This window comes from Rhopalosiphum padi, chromosome 3 (assembly GCF_020882245.1).
Source record: "Rhopalosiphum padi isolate XX-2018 chromosome 3, ASM2088224v1, whole genome shotgun sequence".
Lineage (NCBI taxonomy): Eukaryota > Metazoa > Arthropoda > Insecta > Hemiptera > Aphididae > Rhopalosiphum > Rhopalosiphum padi.
In genome coordinates this window covers 10756628-10774905 of record NC_083599.1, presented here as the reverse complement: position 1 = coordinate 10774905, position 18278 = coordinate 10756628, and the positions used below count along the sequence as shown (strand labels likewise).

The 18278-nt window shown below is 24.7% G+C and overlaps 1 long non-coding RNA gene across 1 annotated transcript; it reads left to right on the top strand.

Annotated features, from left to right (window-relative positions):
* The first annotated feature begins 9755 nt into the window (after window positions 1–9755).
* LOC132925580 (uncharacterized) lies at window positions 9756–11391 on the top strand. Its single transcript, XR_009661385.1, has 2 exons — window positions 9756–9961; window positions 11016–11391. It is a non-coding gene; the product is annotated as an uncharacterized LOC132925580 (long non-coding RNA).
* Window positions 11392–18278: the final 6887 nt, after the last annotated feature.

Below are 18278 nucleotides of genomic sequence, written 5' to 3'. Positions count from 1 at the left end.
ATATAAAAGTATTCTCTGACCAGACCATCGTAATTTTTTATTTGCAAACCTACAACAATATGTTGTTTCTCATTGCTTTGTTTCGAAATAATATTCATAATTTTATATATATACATCATTTGTATTACTTTTATTTAATATTTATAATTATAAAATATTTATTTTTTTGTTATTTTCAATACTAATACATTTTTTTCAATATTAATATATTTTAAATTTTTTATTCCATATTTTAAGAAAAATTGATACATATAAATGTACATATAATATTGATTTTTTTTATTACAATAAGATCCGTTCCCTAATTATAAATATTTAAATTTCAAAAATAAAATGTATAATTAATTTTTAACAAGTTCCGCTACTTTTTTCAATTTAACTTTTAACTTTTATAAGTTTAAATAATTAGTTAACTTGCCCAGCCGTTAATTTATAATATAAAAATTTAGTTATGTAACCAATAGCATTTACCTCAAGTATTTGAGAAAAAAAAATTACCAAGTTAATATTTTAACTTTAAATTATACATAAACCATTTTAAAATTAATTTTTATAATATAATTATATTGCATAGTAAACATGTTATGCTGTCACTATTATACTTTAGATGTTTTTCTCCTGGACATTCATTTTATGCAGGTTATTATTGTAGATACTATTTTTTTGGATATTCTTACCTATTTTAAATTTAAATGTAAAGCTTATAATTATGAGGATACTTCTTATAAATTAAGAATAAATAATTTGACTTATACCATTAAATGTCCTATACTCCTATAGGTTATTAATGTTTTCATTGATTTTAAATTGTAATGTTACTAACAGTAGTTTGTTATAATTTACAACTGTGACTTTATAACTAATAGAATAAATTTAACAAAACATATGTTAAAAATATTTTAAAGCAATCAATATAGTTAATTTGATTACTATATAACTATTAAAATCATTGTATACCTAATTTAAAAATACGGGCATTTTTAGATTTAGTAAAGACACTGTTATCTGTTACTATGTAGGCTCGTATCACTATTAACATTTAATTCATTTTTAAAAATACTTATTTTTATTTTATCCTATTAATTTGAAGACATTCAAATGTTTAAAATATTTCATTTTGATTTTATTTCTGAATATTTTTGGATTAAATAATTTGATTTATTACAAATTGAAAAATACATGTTTTGAATTTCTAATAAAAGCAATGGGCATAAAAATAAATAACATATCACAGGAAAAATCCACTTTGGAGAAGATCTAAAAATAACAAAACTGATAATTTATAAATGTCTATACATAAAAAAAACATAAGATACTAGAATACTATGGTAGGAAGATAGTATTCATGTAGATTTATATGGGGTAAATATTGACAAAACTTTATAAAAATATAATAATAAATATGTGTTTCAATTTTCAATATATTTTTAAAATATTTTAGAGTACCCATCGGCTAAATACTAAATTAGTTGTTGTGCTATCATGAAATATGTTTAAATAAAAACATGGTTTTTTATATAAATTTTATCCTAAGTGTTTGAGTATTTCTTTTGAATGGCTTTAAGTAGACTATCAGATAAATTAAGAATTAAACATTGCTGTTGGTATTATTTTATGTTATATAAAAGTTAATTTTGAGAAAGACATGAACTTAAATGCATAAAAAGCAAAATTTTAATATCAGTGCTTAAAAAATATAATCTGCTCTAGTAGGAACTCAGTACATCACTCGTGTAATTTTTTTTAGTCTTGTTAATTTTAGTTTTTACTGAAATTTAGTTTCAAAATATAAAGTAACCAATTAATTTTTAATATTTTAAACTTATTTTGATTACCTATTTAAGGATGGGAAAGAAAGTGTTGAAAGCCTATGCACTTGTATTATAATAACTTGCTCACAGGATAAGTTCTCATGCTAGCACGTGATGAATTAGTCAGACTTCAATAAATTGTTTTTGAATTAAAACTATTAAAACTGTGCAGGTCACTCTAGACTCCAATTTTAAAAACAATATTTTCAGAAACTGTAACATTTACAATATATATACAATTTTTGAATATTTTGTAATATATTTTTTTGCATTATTTAAGGTTAATTATTAATTCAAAAATCAAAGTCTAATAATATGATGAAATGAAGTTTTCCTCTTTCAAATATTATAAGACCACAAATCGACTATTCTACGAAGGATGATAGTTTTTCCTTTAATGTCGAATTTTATTTTTCTCTACAGCCTATATTTTATAGTCACTGCATTAGTGGTGTAGTCAGGATTTTTTTTCGGGGAAAGCTGATCAATTTTTGTAAAACACAATTTAGATTAAGATTTTTATAGCAATTTTCATAGACCATTAAAAATTAAAATAATTTTTAAATTTTCTTGATATTTCAGGGGAGCTACAGCCCCTTCAGCACTCCCACTGGCTACGCCACTGCACTGCACAACATAGATACCTAGCTAGAAATTGCCAAATCTTTTGCCCCTTGATAAATAGTGCATACAAACTGGCTTGGCACACTTAGCCAATAACAGCTTCTTCATAGGGGCAATTCAACTTTTCATTAGGGTGAAAGGGGTGTTGGACAAATATAGATCAAACAGAACCGTTGTGAATTTTCCCTTCCACACCCCTTTCGGTTTACCTTTTAATTTTATAATGAAATCTTACTAGATTTTTATTTCAAATTCTATTGATAAATTATTATTATTAAATGCTCAAGCTGTCTAGATGGAAGGTATAGGCGTCATTATGCAGCACATCCACCCGCAATAAATTACATTAGAAAACTTTTTAAACAAATAAGATGACAAAATTAATAAATTTAAATGTATATCTATTTTTGTTTTAAAAAATGTATACAAACCTCTTTTTAAAATTAATTAAAAATACATTTTGTAAAAATATTATTTAAGAAAACAAGAATATAGTTTTAAATTGATTATAGGTTTTAGTCACACTTAATAAAATAATAATATTATCAATACATAATGTTGCTCATTATTATTTATTATACAATTAAAAATGATTTTCTCAAAAGATAATTTGATAGAAGGCTAAAGATGGATTCCGCCAAATCTTTTATACTAGATGAAACGTAATCGATTCCACCACCTAACCAAACCGCCCGGGGAAAAATGTGTCTTAAAAAATTATACTTCGATTTTACTTACAAGTTTACAACTGTACGTAACTAACGAGCCATAACTCATAAGACGACTAATATTTGTCCTGTACTAATCAGATTAGTTATATTGTTAATGTATGTAATCTATTATATTATGTAGGTATATATACATTTTGTTTATAATATATATTTTTATGTAGATACTTACCAATACCTGAGGCTTGAGTTTTTATTTTCCAAAAATATAAGTTACATAATTAAATCACATTTAAATATATTTTTTAATATCCACCGTTCCCGTATCAGGCTTAAGTTTTTAATGTAATTACTTCATAGTTCATTATTCGTATTTCGTAAGACATCATAGATATCATGTTTGCCCTTTAAAAATCTCCCCCCCCCTGTTATCGTGGCCTACTGCCTAGATCCGCCCCTGACTATAAATTAAAATTGGTAGGCGGTGGAATCGATAGGTTTTTTTAGACTACTTGTACTAGTGAAGTCGATACTTGGCGGAATTGGTGCTGCTTAGCGGGCGATTGTAAATTCCACTCGAAAAAATATACAGGTACAAAAATGGATTTGTAAATTCCCCCAGAAAAAATAAATATTTTTTTTAATCAATTTTTACGATTTTTATTAATTATATAATTAATATAAATCGGTAATTATTGAATTAATATGTGAAATATATTATATTTATTTAAATACTTATACTGACTATGTTATAATTCATATTATTATTAATATAAATAATATGACCATTCATAAATTTGTATATTAACAATAAGAAATAAGAAATGTATTCTATTTAAAGTTTAAACCTATTTTGTTTTATTTGTTACATTATGTAAGTATGTAATATATTATGACTGCCCCTCATGCCAACCACATCTATGCCTATGGGTACGCTTGTTTATATATATAAATAAATAAATAAATAATTATTAAAAAATACACCGTTTTGATTGAAAATACTAAAAAAGCCTTTTAACTTTTAAACTTTATTAAGTAACAAAAACTACTTATTTATAGGTAGGATGTATTTATTAATTATAAATTTTTTTGGGCAGAATTTATATGTACCTTATTTTACCTGTACTCTGTAGGCTGTAGTTTATTTCGGGTGGAATTTACATACGCCCATCTTATTAGAATATTGATAGGTCCACGTGTGATTTAGTATGAGTAAGTTTTAAATTTTGTTGACGTCCGTCGCCTAAAAATGTTTTATTATAATTTTTATTTTTAATAAAATATTTAATCGAATTTAGTTTGAAGCCCTCCATTTATTTAAGTTTAAAGAATAATCATTTGTTTGAATAAATTATAATAAGTTTATTTTTATTTTTATTTTTATTTCGAAAAATGTTAGAGGGTGAGTAATTAAATAAAAAATCATGTGAAGACTACACCCCTCTTAGCTGATATTTTAATTATATTTTTTTTTCTTTTAGATGTAGGTAATAGAATAATAAAGGAATTAGAGGACTCACTTAGCTATAATATAGTATAGGTGTCGAATAAACCTTTTCATTAAGTAGGTCGCTGTGTTAGGTTTGAATTCAATAATGTTCCAAAAAAAAAAAAAAATGTTCCATACAAAAAATCATATTGAATAGTAACGGTATGACAACCTATATTACTAAGTTTATTTTATTATATATTTATATTGCTATAATATAAGCATTTTATTTTTCTATTTGTAACTGAACAAGATTAAACTAAATTTTGCCTTAATTAACTCGCATAATATATATTATATACTTTGTAGTAATCATTATTACTATTGTATTGATTATATTATAATTTATAACAATTACTACTAGCTGTTATTTGTTATTTAGTTATTAACTTAGAACTGACGTATTATAAGCCGTGTCAATAAGTTTATGTTCATATTTGTAGCTTAAAATTAATTTAAATATTTTTAAATTCTCAATGTGAATAAAAAAAGATTAAATTATATAATATTGTTTCAAGTTCTTAAGTTTAAAATTGTTTAATATTTACAGAAATTATTTGTAACATCTTGAAAACATACTAATAATAAGTCAGAATACATTTTAAATTTGTGAATCCGTTTATTTTATTTTATTAATTTGTCATGTTTTATTTAAAACAATTTTTTTAATATTTTTTATAATATGTTATATATTATTTTTCTCAATTCCTATTAATACATTCTACATAAAATTGTTGATTTACATTTATCATCTTAGCTGTTTGTCTTTCAGGTTTTTCATAAAATAATGTGTAGTTTATTCTACATCTACATAATATATGTTATTATATGGATGTAAATGAATAATCTAATAAAATAAACATATTCATGTGGAGAATTCTGCAATATGTTTTAAAATACAACTATGTTTCTATACACTGATTTCCAGTCGCTATAAATTGCCACCTTTGTCGACAGAATAACCTGAAAGATCGTCGAACGTTTCGTATAAAGTGTATTGTAAAATCGGATGATAAAGTAGCAAACTTACCAATAATGAATGTCATAGTATTTAGTGCAGTGGTATTATAGTTAACATTAATGCGATATGAATATATAATTGTATTCAGTTTTAGGTATACGGTATACCCCATAACTCATAAGCATAACTGCCATTATTTACCATTACTTAAATTAAAAAATTATTCAATTTTGAATCTGAATATCGATCAATAAATAATATTTACTTACCTTCAAAACAACATACTTAGAATGTATCATCTAATACCTGTATCATAGAACATAATCCAGGAAGTAATACATTTAAATAAAATATTGGCTTAGCACAAATAAGTCTGCAGTGGTTTATTAAATAATTAATCCTTATTCACATTTGAAAAAAAATGGGATTTCCAGTAATGTATATCTATTTTTAAAGTAGTGTCATTCCAAATATAGAAAGAAATACAGTTACTTTAAATTAACATTATAATTTGTCAATTTAATAAATTCGTTTATTTTGTTTAACAAAACTGAATATTAAATATAACATTTAATTGTTAAATTAATAAATTGTATTTTATTAACTGTTCAGGATAATATTATCTAACAAAATATTTTTTGTTAATTTAACAAGTCATTGTCAATTTGATGAAATCTTCGTTGTTAATCGAATACTTCTTAAGTTATGTAAAAAAATATATATTTGGGTAAAATTCCACACATTGTATTTAAATAAGGAAAAAAAATTATGAAAACTAAATTTAATTTTTAATACAATTAAAGAAAGTACTTAAAATAGGTACGTATTTTATGAAACAAAATTAATACAAAATAGTTTAACAAACCCCTACAATTGAATTTAATGATAATTCACAATCATTTTATAGATACGACATTTTTTATCCTGTAAGGAGCAAACCTACTGTTATTATTTAAGGAGCAACATTTAGGCATTTTATAATCTTGTCTTAGCCGCCCGGGATCTATGTGTTAGTTGTAAATTATTATTAATGTGAGTGAAATACAATGCGGGTATCGTGGCTTGAGCCACCAGCCTAGGTACGAGGCATGCACATCTCAATAATTCGATAACAATAAAAATTCACTACACGAATTTTACGACAACTTATTAATTAATTTGCCAAAATTAAAGTTAATTATCGTTGTTTGATCTTGATTCTGAATAAAATATTTAAATTCAGCAGAAAAATGTCTGTAGATCGTACGAAACTTTCTGTTTTTAATTTTAATTTTAATATTATGATTTAAAATAATGCATATATTTTCAAGTTTTTATTAACTCTTCATGCATTATAATATAAGATTTAATTTTTACAAAGTATTCCGTACCTACGCTCTATATAGACAATTTTTTGTCGAATTCAAATTTTTTTCAGAATCAAAATCGAATATCCTAAACTAACTTTAATTTTGTTAAAACTTAAGTTCTTTTAAGCTAAAATTGACGGCAGTGACGAAATAGCGAGGCCCTTTAAGCAAACATATGTATTGGATCATGCACATGGTTTACTACGCCTCACTATTAAACGAGCACGTATTGATGAAAGCAGACCTAAGCATGATCAGATGTTTCCGCTAGAAGAGCAGAAAATGAACTGTATTAATAGAATATTAGTTAAAGAAAAAGAATTCGGGAATGCTTTGAAAAGTAATAAGGAGGCTTATTGACGTAAAAAATTATGCCTTCGTGCCCTGTGCCTGTGTGTAAATACTATAGGTACATCGCGATATTATATTATTATGTCCGCGTACTATACTACTATGTTGTACAAAAGTAAATAATTGCTTACTGAATAATAATAATAAGAAGAAGAAGAAGAAGAAGAATATAAATTTTAACAAAAATAATTTAAGAAATAAACACCAGGCCGCAAAATAGTAATAAATTGGCGGCAAAATGGTTCGACGACGAAACGGAATAAATACGATCGGTGCGCGATGTAACAGGTGCAGTGCACGTATTGAAACATTTCTATCTGCATCCTGCAGCTGTCACACTAATGCAATGCCACGCAACATCCCGGCCACCGTAGTTATGGTAACATAATCGATAAAATCGCAACGGAGTGCATGTTGACTTGTCATAAATAAACAATGGTTATGCTCTAGAAACGATATTTGAGAGTTTATCGACGTTTCTACAATACGCGTATGAAAAATTTTTCAACACTATTAAATAAATATAAATTTAGGAAGTAGCTACGGTTTGAATAGGATGGTGTCCAAATGTCCCATTAAGAGGTATGAACTATTGAATTATAAATATCTTAAAATTAGTCCAAATATTTTGAAAACTGCTTTAATATACTTTTATAAAAATAATGAATTACATAACAAAAATCGTTTTATTTATTTATTTATTTATAATATTCATGTTTTGCCTTAATTTATTTCCAATTCTTAAAAAAAGCATGGAAACATTAACTAAATATTAACTCTCCCAGAACTCAATTAGATCCAATTTGGAAACATAAATTACTAGTGAAAGTTTAAATTTATGATAAAACTATTTACTCTAATTCAGCGGTTCCAAAACTGTGCTCCGCAATGGCTTATAAAGGGCTCCCTTCCTAATACCACAATAAATTAACACAGAACACAGACAGATAAAATTAACGTTAAATATTTCTTGAGAGCTCCACGACAAACTTCTACTTAAAACAAGGCTGCGAGGCTAAAAATGTTGGGGAACCGCTACTCTAATTTATCTGTATTTAGATATACTTATACATAAAAATTAAAAATTATTGTAAAATGAATATCGCTTATTTCAGAATCTAAAATTGATTTATTCAATTTATATATAAAAAAAAAAATGACAGGGAACAATAAAATATTTGATAATTAAAAATGACAATAAATTAATTATTGGAAAAAGAAACCATGTAGTGAAACTATTTATTTTTTTTTCAATTAATTATTTAATTATTAGATACTAAATTAATATAAAAAAGTCTTAAAGAATTGCCGAGGAGTTACGTAGGTATTTTTAAGTTATGGATTAAGGGAATACTATAAATGCAATTTCGAACGTGGTATTTTTTTATAGTACCTAGTGTTTATAATTTTATAAAAATTGAATTCAAATTTGATTAAATATATATTACAAAGACCAGCTAGGTTACTTTGAGGTTCATGATATTTTTGACATTTCAAATTCAAATTTTCGTATGTGTATTGAGTGTTAATAAAATTAACTAATTTATAATTAGCTAATATAACTTAAATACTGAATTAATATTATAAATATGCATAAGCAAAATAAATTGTTTTCATATGGATTTAAAATTCAAATTTTTATAACATTTGTCAAAATCGTAAAAATGTACAAGCCACAAGTTATTTTGTAGAAAAAATATATTTAACCTTCAATTTATATGACTAAGGTTTAAAAATGTAATACAATTTTTTTCATTAGCTCATACTAAAACAACAATCCTAAAAATATAATAGAAATATAATTATTTTATATAAATTATATTTAAATGATGATCAATGAATAATATGTTTATTGTTTGGATTATTATTTAAAAACATTAATGTAGACTTCAAACGTTTACATATTATTATGAATTTCACTTTACACAGTAACATTTTCAAAATTAAGTAAAGCAAGTTGATAGCAATAATCTGTTAAAACTTCCTATCATAAAATATTTTCAAAATTATCATTTAAATTAAAAATAATTCATAAATAAATTATTTAACTTTTAAATTGTAGTTATTACTAGGCAAAAATTAAAGTACAACTAATGATTTTAAAATAATATTAGAATAAACAAATAGAAAAATAGTTAACAAGGCTGTTATTTTAAAAACAACAGTCATAACGAGAAAAATATTTTCTATAAATTAAAATGTTCTGTATTAAAAATGTAACAAATAATATACTATATTAATAGCGTTTATCTTTTTAAATTAATAATTTATTTAGTTATTAATTATTATTTATAGCAGTTAAAAAAATTACTCCATTTACATCTTACATTCTTACCTTATTCATAATATGGTTTAAACAATATACGAATATTATTGTGTATGAACAATTTTTACAAAATTGCCCCGTAAAACGAAGAATATGCAACTTAATATAACTGTTATTAGCTAATTTCTTATCAGCGGTAACACTTACTACGCTTATCTTCTCGGATATTCTTTCAATTTCAAATTTCTATCCGCGGTATTAGTTTAATTTATATTTATGTAATAAATAATAATGTAATATTAAATCACAACAAAAGGTGCATCAACAAAAATAATAAGTTGGTTGTTTAGCCACGTACTAATTAACTTATTCCTGATTTGTTGAATGGATAGAATCACGCTTATCTACTGACTAAACAGACAAGAAAGTTTATCCAAAACAAGTAAATATTACAAAATAGTAAACATGTATAACAGTTTTAAATTTTTTATTCATGTATTAATGAATAGGTAATGTTTTTTTGTTAAATATTATTAATAATATGGTGATTGAAGATTTATATAATACTATTAATATTTTCATTTTAAATATTAAGTATATTAGATTTTCACTTGATGAATAAATATGAATTTAATTAATTATGTTTATTTTCTCTGCTTTACGAAAAAACATTGAAACACGAGTATGTTTTTCCTCAGTTTAATTCAAATAATTCAATACTCCTCGGCCAACATTCCAAACACTCAACATCTTTTCAAACACTTCCATTTGTACAATATCGTCATCGAGGCTATCACACAAAGCTTGAATGAAATTGTCTGATGTGGTTTTGCTATTGATAATTTAGTCAAATTTTGAATTATCTTGGCTACTGTAGCGCAGAAAAAATGTTTTTAGGTGATTTTAGATGATAGAGTTGTTACTCGACATCCAATCACGAAAAAAAATGTACCTGTTGACCTGTTGAAAAAACATATCCATGTTTAAATAAAATGAATTATATTTATTATTATATTAATTTAAGTGCAAATTAGTAATAATAATATTATGTATTTAATGTGCAAAATATAATTCAAAAGATTAGTGGATAATTTATGCAGAAAAGGTTTAATTGATAGATGTTTGGAAAAGCATTTACATGGTATTATTTTGAAGTTATTATATTAACTTAATAAATGTTTTATATATATATATATTATATTTACTACTGATATATATTTTATCTTTTCTTCTATTAGATATTGTATATAATATATATTTATGTACCTACAATTCATTATAATGAAAACTGTAAGTGTTAGTGTGTTACGTTGGCCAAAGTTAGATATTTTTTAGAAATATAACTGAATTATCAAAAAAAAAATTATTTTAATTATCTTAACTTTGGATAAGAGTTACTTAATTTATATTAATTTATACATAACTTACTGTATTTCAGATTTCTATTTTAATTTTTTTAATTTGTTTATTTTATGTTGCATTGTTGCTGTTTATAGATGGATGATTACGATTTGACTATGAAATATTTTTGCAATTAGTTCAACTTCAAATGAAGACCATTGGAAAAAAAACAATTTTATATTTAACATATCATTTTTATATTTAGTTAGATCATTTGTATCAAAGGCTATATTGGATATTTGTTCAATTTAAAAGTTTGTAGAAATTAATACCAAGTTTGATTGTCAATTATTTTGAACTGATTAAATGGGTCTGCAGTAACCATTCGACACACTTGAAATATAAATACAAGTTAAAAAGATTGCTGATTTAGTGTTTCTTCTATGATAAATTAACATACATCATTAATTATATGTATTCATTTCTGTAATATTCACACTTTTACAAAAAATTATAACCACTGTAATATGAGATACTATTATTGTTTTAATGTTAGTCGTTAGATTTTATCCAAATACCTATACCTAATAAATATAATAATATTATGTATACTTTTATATTAAATGATACCAAAAATTATTAGATCAGTGTATGATCATCAAATATTAAAATTTAAATAATTATCATTTTGAAATCTGAATCAATTGACGTTGTATACAGTAGTCAAATTACAATTATTGTAATTATTGTATTTAAAATAATTGTAAATATTTTTAATTATTAATCTGTAATTAATTACATTATTATTTACATTTATAGATTGTTATTTTTTCTATATCATGTTATTCATATAGTTTATAAAGACAATAGTTAGTAGTTAACAATGTAATTTTTAATTCAATGAAGCAATTGATAATATCCTAAATCATAATACATTATTATTCTGTAGTTTTAAATATTATTGTTCTTTTAATAATGTATACTACTTGCTAGTGTGATTATATTCATGGTAAATACTAAATAGCTAAAAATGTATCTAAATATATTTTGAACATTTCAGAATTCCATAGAAAATAATATTATATGTAAGTAGTGGCATTAGTGACAAAAAGTTTCAACTTCCTACAAATGCTATTTTTTTTAATTACAATAAAATAACTAACATTGTTGAAGAATAAATCAATATTGTACATTTGAATACATTTCCAATATAGTCAAAATTTCACAAGTTGTCTGACAATCATAATTATATTAATATAACTAAAATAATTTGCTCATAATTACTCTTACTGTTCCATTGACATTAATGTCACCAAATAATATCAATATTTTTTTACTAAAAATTGCATCTTGTTATTTAAATTGTATTTATTTATTAATTTTTTTCAGAAGTTTATACTTTATATCATTATACATAGAGAGATATTTGGAAGTTAACCTGAATCAAAACGTTTAAAGTATAAAGTATAAATCTAAAATAATTAGCAAGTAGATAAATAAATAAAAAAATGTTATGTTTTAGTGAGGCTAAGAACTACTTGTCTACTTATGAGGAAACATGGATTAAATTTTAAAACTTAAGCATTATAAACTAAATATATTTTGATAAGTTTTTAACTACAAAATAATTTGAAAAATGTTAATATTTTAACTTCTATGCTTATAAAATTGAAGTTGTACCTATGTATTTTTTTTTTATTATTTAGCTATTAGAATAAATTATGCCAAACTTTTCTTTTCAAGTTTTAACCCAGAAATAAAAATGTTATTATAATAACTACATAAATAGAAAAAAAATAAAGAAGTTGAAAATTATAATATCTTTAATTAGTACAGTAAAAGCCAACATATTTTTTAAATTATAATTATTTCATGTTTAGTAAATACTTATGAAGTTATGAATATTCTGTGAAAATTTCATCTCATGGTTATTTGTCTTAAAGTTATTACCTATACAAATTGATTTTTCCAATAATAATTGTTCTACAACTAAATTAATCAACTTTAATTTGCAAAAATAAAAATTGAAACCCGACTTCACGCATACCTTTTTTAACAGACAAAATATTAAAGCAAAAATATAGATATGACGTATGTATTAAGTATTCTAGTGTATTTTGAGTTTAAATTTTAAATTTTACCTATGCATAACGGGCACAGATAGTAGTATTTCTCCCCGATACTTTGATAGCGGACAACAGTTTTAATTTAGACTCAAATAAGTCCATTAAAGTATTATAATAGCTTATGTAATATTTATGTATGTTTATACTACACCACAGCAGAACATCGTCGGCAGTCTCGAAACAAGGCGTACGATTACATCATAGCACGAATTATGATCGAGTGTATAGGTAAGTACTCGAGCGTAGATACTCCTATTTACAGAGTGTATCTACTATCTTATGTACCTAGTTATGTCGTACGCACAAGGCATAGGTAACACGTGCATTTTTGATGATTATGGATCGATACCTATTCGACAATATGTAATGGAAAAAAGGTAGACAAGCGGGGATAACTTCACTGTATATAGTAGGTACAGTGGTATCGAACTCATATGTCATGTGAGGCGATCGCTTCACTTCTGTCTTCTTAAATAGGTTTATTATATAAATTGATTGGGTGGGCGGGACAACAATTTTAGATTTCGCTTCACAAAAAAAGTCTGAGTTCGGTGCCGCTGAGTAGGTGTCAAGTGGGTCACTGTAATGGATGTAGTTAAAATGAATTCAATGAGTTGTTCAACAACTGTTGTTGAATGATCTATCATCGTATACAAAAATAATTCTAAGACAGTCCGTCAACCTATATCAATATCACTAAGTATATATTTGATACAGTGGCGTAACTATAAATTTAGGTCCCCGAGGCAGTATCAAGTGTTGGCCTCCATGGCTCCATGTATTTATATTACCAAAATTAAAAAAAGTTATTAAACAGTTATTACTTATTATAAATCTAGTTTTTTTTATGTTTTATAAACAAAACTACAAAGTAGCTATTCAAAGTTTTTTTTTCTAGCTTTCATCACAGAAAATGTTTTTATCAGTTCTTTAGTGTCCATTCGTTTGTTTTCTAATAATATGATAGGTATATTATTTTGGCTGTTTTGAACTTTTTTCTAACAGTACCGGTCTCGTATAATATTTTAAAATAAAATTAAAATGTTTGTATATCATTTTATATAATACAAATTATATTTTCAAAGGGCTCCTCCAAGTCCAGGGCATCGGGGCATTGCCGTGCCTTGCCATCCCGTAGTAACGCCACTGATTTGATATAGTAATACGTAAAAGTTTCCGAGAATAATATTTTTGATTTGGCAACCTATAAGGCTATATAACAAAATTATTAGCATCATTATTCGTCGTTAGAATACATAATATCATTCAAATTTTAACTGCTTACGAGGAACATTTAGTGTCATTACTGTCATTTACATTATATTACATTTTAAAACTTAATCTATAAAATTGAAGTTTTAAAGATTTTATAAATTTTTGTAACAAAATAATTGTAATTTGTAATTTAAAAAAAATTAAGCTTCAAATGCAAAAAATTATGTACCTATATGCTTTTGTATTAAATTTTCAAGAATTTTGACAGCAAATAATTATTTATCAACATTTTAAAAAAAAAATCGAAAGTTTTTCATGCCTATAAATAGTTCAAAAATTGTATTTTTTATGATTTATAAAATTATATATTGTCAAAATGGTAGTTGAAAATTATACCATGTATGAAAAATTATAATATTGATATTACTTGGTGGAAATTTCAAGTTGTTTCTGTTATTAGTAATAGAATTTAACAAAATTAATAAATTAATTTTATCAAAAATGACTTTTCAAAAACCATCTAGATAAATTAGATAATGTTTGCTACCAAAAATCATCCCTAAAGTTTAAAATCAAAAATTTATTTTTGCCCCAAAGGGTGGGATTTTGAAGACTGAATTATTTTTCAAAACTTCCTATGTGATGATCATAAAAATTACGTTTTTCGAGGCATTTTTGCAGTTTTTGGATCCAAAATATTCAAATTTTAAATTTTATTTTAATAGATTTTACACGCAAACGTGATTTTTATTTTGTATAACAAACTATAAAGTAGATATTTCTATATTGTATTAACGGACAATAAAATTGTAATATCAAAACTAGCAAAGATAACGAGTGGCAGCACGGCGTTTACAGCAAAATTAACGAGGTATATTTAAAATTGCTATATTACATTAATTTTTTTAATAATCTGTTAGAACAATAAAATCAATAGGTACTGACGTCTGACAACAGACAATATCGTTTAGTACAAGTATCAATACAAGTATTTTGTCGTAAGTTTTAACACGTGTGCATTTATTTTCAATTATTTCATTTAAAATTTCGTAAATTAACCTTCAATTAACCAAACATATTACATTAGTAAATCATAATATTTACGTATACAACAAAAATATTGCCAGTGTCATTATAGGTATTATAGAAAGAGGAATTGTAGGTAAAATATTTTTATTAAGCTCAGAAATATTAGAAAAAGCAAATCACAATACAATTGCCCAAGTTTTCGAAAAGTCTTTATCAATTTTATGGCCTTGAGGAATAATTAACGATAACTTCCTGTTATTTCTAAGTGATGTTCCTTATATGATAAAAGCAAGTACTGCGATTCAAACATTTTACTCATAAATGATACATGTTACATGCTTAGCACACGCATTTCATAGAATTTCCAAAAAAAAAATACCATCTTATTATATACTTACTTACTAAATTCAGTGTCGTGTTAAGGTTTAATGGCACCGGGGAACACATATTATACCACCTCGTACCCCCATCCTCTCACCTACAATACAAATCATTAAAAAACTGGTATAATATACCGATTAAATGAATACAGTAAAGATACTTTGTCGCATCATCACTTTTTGGACAAAATATAGGTGTTGGGCGCAGGTATTTAGCATTTATACAGGTACTTATATAATCAATTACATAATATACAATATAATTAAATTAATCGTATAAAATATAATTTATATTATGTTTATTTGTTATAAAATCTAATAAAAATGACCTAAGCTACAAAAAATATGCTGTAAAGGCTATAATGCTGTCAAGATCAACATGTAAATTGATTTTTATGTGTAGACTGTAGAAAATAATTGATCATTTAAAAAAATGTCAAATATATTATATATTAAATTTAAAGTACTATGATAAATTAATAAAATTTAACATAACAACAACAAAATATTATTAAATTTTGTTCTAAAAAATAATATGAAATATAAGCCGTAGAAATAAATAATAGTATGTATACATATTTTTAAGCCTTTCAGGAATTCAAACTATTTTTTTTTTTATAACGAATTTATGAATTATGTTTTTCCAATCCAAAATATTATTTTCAATACCTAAAATGGATAGTGATAACTGATAACAATTTTTCATTTGCTAGTGACAGACAATCTTCGATAATTTTTTACTCTCTTCGACACAGAACAAGAATAATGTAGTTTGTAGTATGACAACAAACTGTCTACTGTCCAGTGTCCACTGACTATAATTATATGGACAATACGGTGATAATTCTGTTATTTGTAAACGATTTTTAAAAATAAATTAATAACTCACCACAGCTGGAAAAATGAAAATGCGAGTTTGCGTCATAGTTATATCGTTATATCACTAGTTCTAGTATTTTCACAAATTCACAATAATGTGGGCACGCCAATACTTGTCAAGAACTATTTAAAGTTAATAGTAAGTATAATAATATTAAATACTACAATAACTGCAGTACGTCAATTATCGTCTATCGAGTTTCGACTGCGTATGTGTACCTAGGTATTGAATTCATTTTAATTTAACTTATAAATTTATAATACCTGTATAATATTATATTTCATATATTTTAATATTTATAAAATGTTTAATCACTGATTGAGAAATGTATATATGTATTACGAAAAATTCAAAAAATGTATGAAAAATCTGTACATGAATGCCTATTTTAAAATTTTGCCGCTGGTGGCAAATGCCCCCTTTGCTCCCTGTTAAACACGCCTCTGCTACTAATATATAAGTACCTACATAATACTACAATAATACACTGGGTATAGAGTATATAGGTATTGTAATGCAGTTCATCTAGCTAAATAAAAAATACCTATACCAAAAAAAAAAAATCTCCTAATAGTATCTAACTTATTGTTTCAATTTTTGATCTTAATTTTAAAAAATTAACTCATTTGCAACTAAAATTTCATTCACTATAATTATTATTATTATTTTTTTTCAGTAAATATACGTTTTATGTTTAAAAATTCAAAATTTTCGAATATTTAAACATAATAATAGATGTTAATTATCTATATTCAGATATTCTATAGGTTATATTTATATATATATAGTTTATATATTAGTGAAAGCCGAAAGGTAAAAAAAAATTCTTGGGGGGAAATAGCTGCGTAAACCCACTTGTGTGTATCCCGGAAAAATAAAGACGTTGGCAATATTATTATTTTGGTTGTAATTCTAGAACATTTATGAATGAATATAATATGAATGAATGTATGAATGAATGAACGCTGGCGGGGGGACGAATGGGCGAGCGGGGTAATCGTTCGTTCGGCCTTCGGGACTGCCACGGCATTGTAAGAAACTCGCACTCTAAACCAAAGACGCGAACGGTGCAACGCGCAGGTGGCATTATTGTGTAACAATTAAATATTAAACACACACTTTTTTATATGATTTTCACTGTTACGTGTTTCGGGTCAATGACCATACGAATATATGATATATAATACAACGATTTATACGTAAATAATATATAGGTATTTAGTTTGACACAATATAGTTAAAGTTTTGATTTTGAAGCGGGCAATATACCCTTATATATCACCAGTGCCGCAACTACTGGGTGTGCAAGGTGTGCAATACACACGGGCCTCCAGCTTTAAGGGGCCTCTACAACCAAAATTGAAAATTGAAAATTAATTGTCTGTTTCGATATTTTTTTTTGTGCTACAAATATTTATTGATTTTATGTTTTTCCTTTTAAATTAAATTAATTATAAGCGCATAATTATTAAGTAAAGGATAAATATAGTATGCAATTGCCAAGTATCACAATAATAATATTAAGCATTTTATAATGTCTATTATAAAAAAAAATTGGTTTTATACGGGTATCGATAATCGATATATTATATGCATTATACATATATGATATATTGTCTTATTTGATGAGTAGGGCTATGAATTTAATGCTCTAAAAAACCTTAAAAAATACATTTAAAATGCCAACAATTATAGCATAATGTATAAAATGCACTTATCATTTTTTCATTTAATTTCTATGTTTATATTGATATTATACTGTAGGGCTGGAATTTGTATATAAATACA